The sequence below is a fragment of the Chiloscyllium plagiosum genome, unplaced genomic scaffold, assembly GCF_037043375.1.
Source record: "Chiloscyllium plagiosum isolate Xiang-an unplaced genomic scaffold, Cpla_swu_hap1 HiC_scaffold_13, whole genome shotgun sequence".
Taxonomy (NCBI): Eukaryota; Metazoa; Chordata; class Chondrichthyes; order Orectolobiformes; family Hemiscylliidae; genus Chiloscyllium; species Chiloscyllium plagiosum.
In genome coordinates this window covers 69764379-69770247 of record NW_028270151.1, presented here as the reverse complement: position 1 = coordinate 69770247, position 5869 = coordinate 69764379, and the positions used below count along the sequence as shown (strand labels likewise).

Sequence of the window (5869 nt, the reverse complement as noted above, 5' to 3'; positions counted from 1 at the left end):
GCATCCTTCCTGCTGCTGTATTATCGAGTGTATGTGCGCTGCAAGTGTTATGTTTGGTGGTGGGGGTGTGGTTGAGGTGGCAAATGTCGTCGCCAAAGATAAACGTCCAACAGAGCTGACGTTTGCAAACATTGTGTCTTATATATTAAAAACAGGCTTAGATGTTATTTATGCTGCAGCTACTTCCTGTTCCACACAGCTGCTTGTTTCATTCTTTCTTGTCTGAACATTATTGCCAAAATTTGCGTAACCATTTCTGCCCCGCTATCCTGTGTGCTAGTCAATCTTGCTCTCAGCTAATGAGTTTCTCCCTCCTTAAGGTTGACTGATGCAACGTGTGTGTGGCTATGTGCATGTTAAAGAGAGAGAGAAAAAACTCAAAGGTATGTTAATATGTTTGGGTTACTGACAACCAATTGTCTTGCAGTAATGAGTATTTTCATATAGTCCCTGGAATTTTCAGGATGAAAGGGCATTAATAGGTGTGCTCCAAAGCCTTTAACTTTTAAACATATTTACTATTTTATATTATGTTGTATGCAATCTAACTGCAAGGCAGGTATGTCAATTCTTTAAAATTCACTTCTTTGATTTAAAATTGGATTTAGGTTGATACCATGGTCCCATGGAGCAAGAGACGAGTGGGAGAGAATAAAAGGTGCCAATCAAGAGGCTGTCCTGCTTTAACATCAGGAGCAGTGCATTATATACCACATTATGAAGGAAGTATGGGGAAGGCAGCTGATGAACGAGTAGGATCAGGGAAGATTTCTAGTCTTTATAGTTAATGGAAGCTTTTTAGTCTGTGCTCAGTGTGGGAAGATTTAAAAGCAAGCACAATTCAATTTGCTTCCATTTTGTTGACACCATTTAATGTGCAGTCTCTGCCTCACTATGTATTGTAGGTGCCTCAGTAACATTTATTGACGGTATATAAAACGTGTCACTGAAATGCTTAGTTGTTAATTGTGTTCATAACAGAAGCTGTATTCTTTCTTTGCTAATCATTAACGTACAGCTAACCAATTTTATGCATGTGATTAGTAATAATGCATAGTTTGCCTTCTTTTCTGGATCCGGTATGTATTTTGATTTTATTGTTGGCTGAAAGGGTGACCTATAAGGAGGATACAGAAATATTTCAATGTGATTTCAAGTTGAATGAGTGCCAAATGATTGGTAGATGAAGTATAATGTGCAGAAATTAGATTAGATTTCCTACAGTATAGAAGCAGGCCCTTCAGCCCAACAAATCTACACTGACCCTCTGAAGAGTAACCCACCCAGACCCATTCCACTACCCTATATTTACCCCTGTCAAATGCACATAACACTATGGGCAATTTAGCATAGCCAATTCACCTAACCTGCTCATCTTTGGACTGCAAGAGGAAACCAGAGCACCCAAAAGAAACTTACACAGACACAGGGAGAATGTCCAAACTAGACAGTTGCCTGAGGTAGGACTCAAACCCGAGAGTCCGGTGCTGTGAGGCAGCAGTGCTAACCACTGAGCCACTATGCCAACTTTGAGGTTATCTACTTTGGCAGCAATAACAGGAAGGCAGACTACTATCTTTGAACAGGGATAGATTAGGAAAGGGGGAAGTGCAACGAGGTCTGAGTGTCTTCATACACCAGCTGTTGAAAGTAAGCATGCAGGAAGTAAATAGGACAAATTTGAATTCTGAGGAAGGGTCACTGAACCTGAAACATTAACTCTCATTTCTCTCTATTGATGCTGCCGGTCCTGCTGAGCTTTTCCAGCAATTCTTGTTTTTGTTTCTGATTTACAGCATCCAAAGTTCTTTCAGTTTTTACTTCAGACAAATGGAGTATTGGCCTAAATAGTGAAAGAATGTAAGTACAGGAGCAAGGATGCCTTGCTGCAATTGTACAGGGCCTTGGTGAAACTACACCTCGAGTATTGTTTTCAATTGTGCTCTCCTTATCTGAGAAAAAAATGTTTGTCCATGGAAAGAGTTCAATAAGATTTATCCAGACTGATTCTGGGATGGTAGCACTGACATATGAAGAGCGATTGGATTAATTAGGGCAATATTCACTGAGTTTAGATGAATGAGGGTAAATTTCATAATAACCTATAAAGTTCTAACAGAACCAGACAAGGTAAATGCTGGAAAGATGTACCTGATGATTGGGAGGCTAGAACCAGGAGTCACAGTCTAAGGATACAAGGTAGGCCATTAGGGACTAAGATGAGGAAACATTTCTTCATCCAGTGAACCTGTGGAATTTTTTGCCATAAAAAGAGGATGAGACCATTACACTGTTTTCAAGAAAGAGTTACATATAGTTCTTTGGGTGAAAGGGATCAAATGGTATGCAGAGAAAGTGGGAACAAGAACATGAATTAGATGATCAGTCATAATCATAGTGAATGGCAGAACAGGCTTGAGGGGTTTAATGGCCGACCCCTGTTCTTTTATGCTTTTTATGTTATCAAAGACAAGAAAACAAAATTTGCAAATGACCGGATATCTCTCTCGTGCATAATTTTGTATCTGGTAGTACTTTCAGAACTGTAATACAATAGGGAGGCAGATTGGGGAGTTTTACTGTTTAAAATTAACAGCTGGGTTTGACCTTTTGCTCAAGGTCTCTAATCCCAACATGGAGCCTGGGAACACTCGCCTGATCCCAACCAGCCTTTGATTCTTCCACTCACTCCTCACATCCCCAACCTCTGATACCATTAGGAGGCCTTCAACCCCCTTATCCCCTGTCCAGCCAGAATCTACTCCAACGCAAACTCTATGCACTTTTAGTATCAGAGAGAGCTCATGGTCTGCAGGTGTGGGTTGTATATTAGATCTGCTTTGTGCACCAACAGTGCAAAGCTTTTATTACATGTTGTACAAGACTTGGTTGTCAGGCCAACAGAGTGGCATTTACATTGTTCTCTGTTCACAGCCAGGCAGCACACAGTCAATTGGACAGTCTGTAACTTTCCATAATTTAATAATAAAGTTGCGCAAGCTTCCCAGACATTCAGGGAGCCAGTTTGGATCTTAGTAACTGTCCTAGTTTCCCTGTTCCAATGACGCCACCTTCACCAGGGTGCCGCTGACATATTCTCCTTTTTCCTCAACTAAAGTTTGATATCCCATTGTTCCCAGGGCTCGGTTGAGTCCAACGCATTTCCTGCACTTCTGCCCTCACTCAACCCGCTCTCTCCCAGAGCAATGATAGGGTTCTTCATAGTTTGTGTATTCAAAGGAGCATCCTCTGCCATTTCTGCCATCTCCAGCAGGATGCTACCAACAAACACACGCTCTCTCCTTCTACTGTCAGCATTTTTTTTTAGATTAGATTAGATTACTTACAGTGTGGAAACAGGCCCTTCGGTCCAACAAGTCCACACCGCCCCGCCAAAGCGCAACCCACCCATACCCTTACATTTACCCCTTACCTAACACTACGGGCAATTTAGTATGGCCAATTCACCTGACCTGCACATCTTTGGACTGTGGGAGGAAACCGGAGCACCCGGAGGAAACCCACGCAGACACGGGGAGAATGTGCAAACTCCTCACAGTCAGTCGCCTGAGTCGGGAATTGAACCCAGGTCTCTGGCGCTGTGAGGCAGCAGTGCTAACCACTGTGCCACATTTTGCAGACAGCATTCCTTCTCCAACACCTGAAATCCCTAAAAAATGCCTCTGTACCATCCTGGTCCATTCCTCCATCAAATACTTCCTCACCCCACCAAGACACCTTCCCATGCAGAAAGTGTAACACTTGCCTTTATATAAGCTTCATCCTGTGGTCAATGTCAATCCCCAGACATACCTTTCAGGTGACATAGCATATTATTTATACATCTTTCAATCTAGTCTATGAAATTTGCTGCTTACATTGCAGTCTCCTTTACATTGGCAAGATCAAATGCAGACTGGATGACTACTTTACAGAATGCCTCCACCCTGTCCATATGAAGGACCCTGAACTTCCCATCACTTGACATTTCAAGACACTATCTTGCTCCCTTGGTATCATTTCCATCCTGGGCTTGCTTCTATCCAACAAAGCCTAATGCAAGCTGGAGTAACAGCACCTCATTTTCTCCTTAAGGCAGTTTACAGCCTCCAGATCGCAACATTGAGTTCGGCAATTCACAGCATGACACATTGTCCTCCATTTTGATTACCACTCTTTCCCTCTCTTTCCATGTCTTGTTCACATGACTTTGCTAACTTATTTTCTTCTATCAACACCTATCATTAACACCTATTTTGTATTTCAATTACTCCTTTACCTTCTTTATCCCTCCCAGAATAAATCCTCTAGTGTCACCTCAAAAATCTGGCAATTCTCTGTTTCATCTAGTCTTCATTTTATTTAGTTTTGCTTCTCTTCAGATCTTTCACAAGCACACACATTTTCCCACCTCCCCTCAGCTGCCAGAGGATACCCTCTTGGTCAGCAGTAAACCAAAAAGAAGTGTACAGTTTCTCAGAAATTTTGCTCTATTCAAAGAAATAAATCAGGGACTTGATTCTGGAGAGGAGGTTATTCAGCAATCTGTCATCCCAGCTCTGTTAGAATGAGGAGTGGGCATGTTCAATGTGGATGGGTGTCAGTTTCCAATTTTTGTATTTTTTATCTATCCTGACCTTTCGGGAATTAACATTTACATCCTTCCCAACATCGCTCTGTTGGTGGGAGAATCTGCCCTCTTATACTCCTCGTTCTCAGGAATTGAGACAGTTCTTCAGATGTGTCATGAAGATAGCTAGGGGGCTCACAACTGTTATTTAGTAATTTATTGTAATATTGATGAACCTTCAAACATCTATATCCTGCTCCTCTTATGTTTGATCCGTGTTGATGACTTTGCATGGTGGCTCAGTGGCTAGCACTGTTGCCTCACAGTGCCAGGACCCCAAGTTCGATTCCCACCTTGGGTGACTATCTGTGTGGAGTTTACACATCCTCTCTGTATCTGTGCGGGTTTCCTCCTATAATCCAAAGATGTGCAGGTTAGGTGAATTGACCATGCTAAATTGCCCATAATGTTAGGTGCATTAGTCAGAGGGAAATGCGTCTGGGTGGATTACTCTATAGGGAGTCAGTGTGGACTGGTTGGGTCAAAGGGCCTGTTTCCACACTGTAGGGAATCTAATCTAATCGACTGATAACTTAAAAATGTTGGTGTTTTGCTCCTGTTAAGCTAAATCAGACAAACACTCCAACACACCATTCCAGTGACTTGTAAGCTGCACTCATACTGTTACTGCTTGAAGGAAATTGCTGCTTCTAAGATAGGGATGTTTCAGCTAGGGGTCCATTTAGCTTAGCTGTTGGGTTTTAATACATCCATTCCAATTCTTAAACTTAACTTCTGAGAAACTCAACACTTTGCAATGCTTTCACTGCTGTCTGTTACAGACCTTCCTGCTATCTGCTGTACATGGAACACTAAATATACATTTCTTAAAACTATATTAAAAAATTATATCATGAAAATGGCAAGTGTAACCTCCTGCACAAATTTGTACTTTCTGACCCACTGTAACAATTTCATTTCTGGTCTGTGGTTATCCATTAACATATGAAGGTAGGGGAGGATTCTGGTTATCATATCACGAGCATTTCCAAGGAATATGATGGTGCATTCAAACTCATTGGCTCCATAAATGGTGTTAGCCAGTAGATATTACCTTTGGTTCCAAGTAGTTTAACCACAATAGTTCAATGTTTAAGACGAATCATTTGACTGGATTGACTTTGTTAGCTGTCTCTGCACTACTATTAAAAGAGTCACTTTATGTGTCTAAGGTTTGCAAGTTTCAGGATAATGCTGGGAGGCACAGTTTGGCCATTTTATAAAATTGCTGATTATGTA

General features: G+C 41.6%; 1 protein-coding gene across 2 annotated transcripts in view; it reads left to right on the top strand.

Moving 5' to 3' along the window:
• Positions 1 to 261: 261 nt before the first annotated feature.
• The window catches only part of LOC122555809 (beta-galactoside alpha-2,6-sialyltransferase 1-like), a 147826-nt gene continuing 142218 nt past the window's right edge, over positions 262 to 5869 (top strand). The window contains exon 1 of one of the 2 annotated variants that reach the window (XM_087993724.1): positions 262 to 383. The gene's annotated coding sequence lies outside the window, so the exon portion shown is untranslated. The remainder of the gene's footprint in view (positions 384 to 5869) is intronic. The other variant, XM_087993726.1, reaches the window with a different exon arrangement.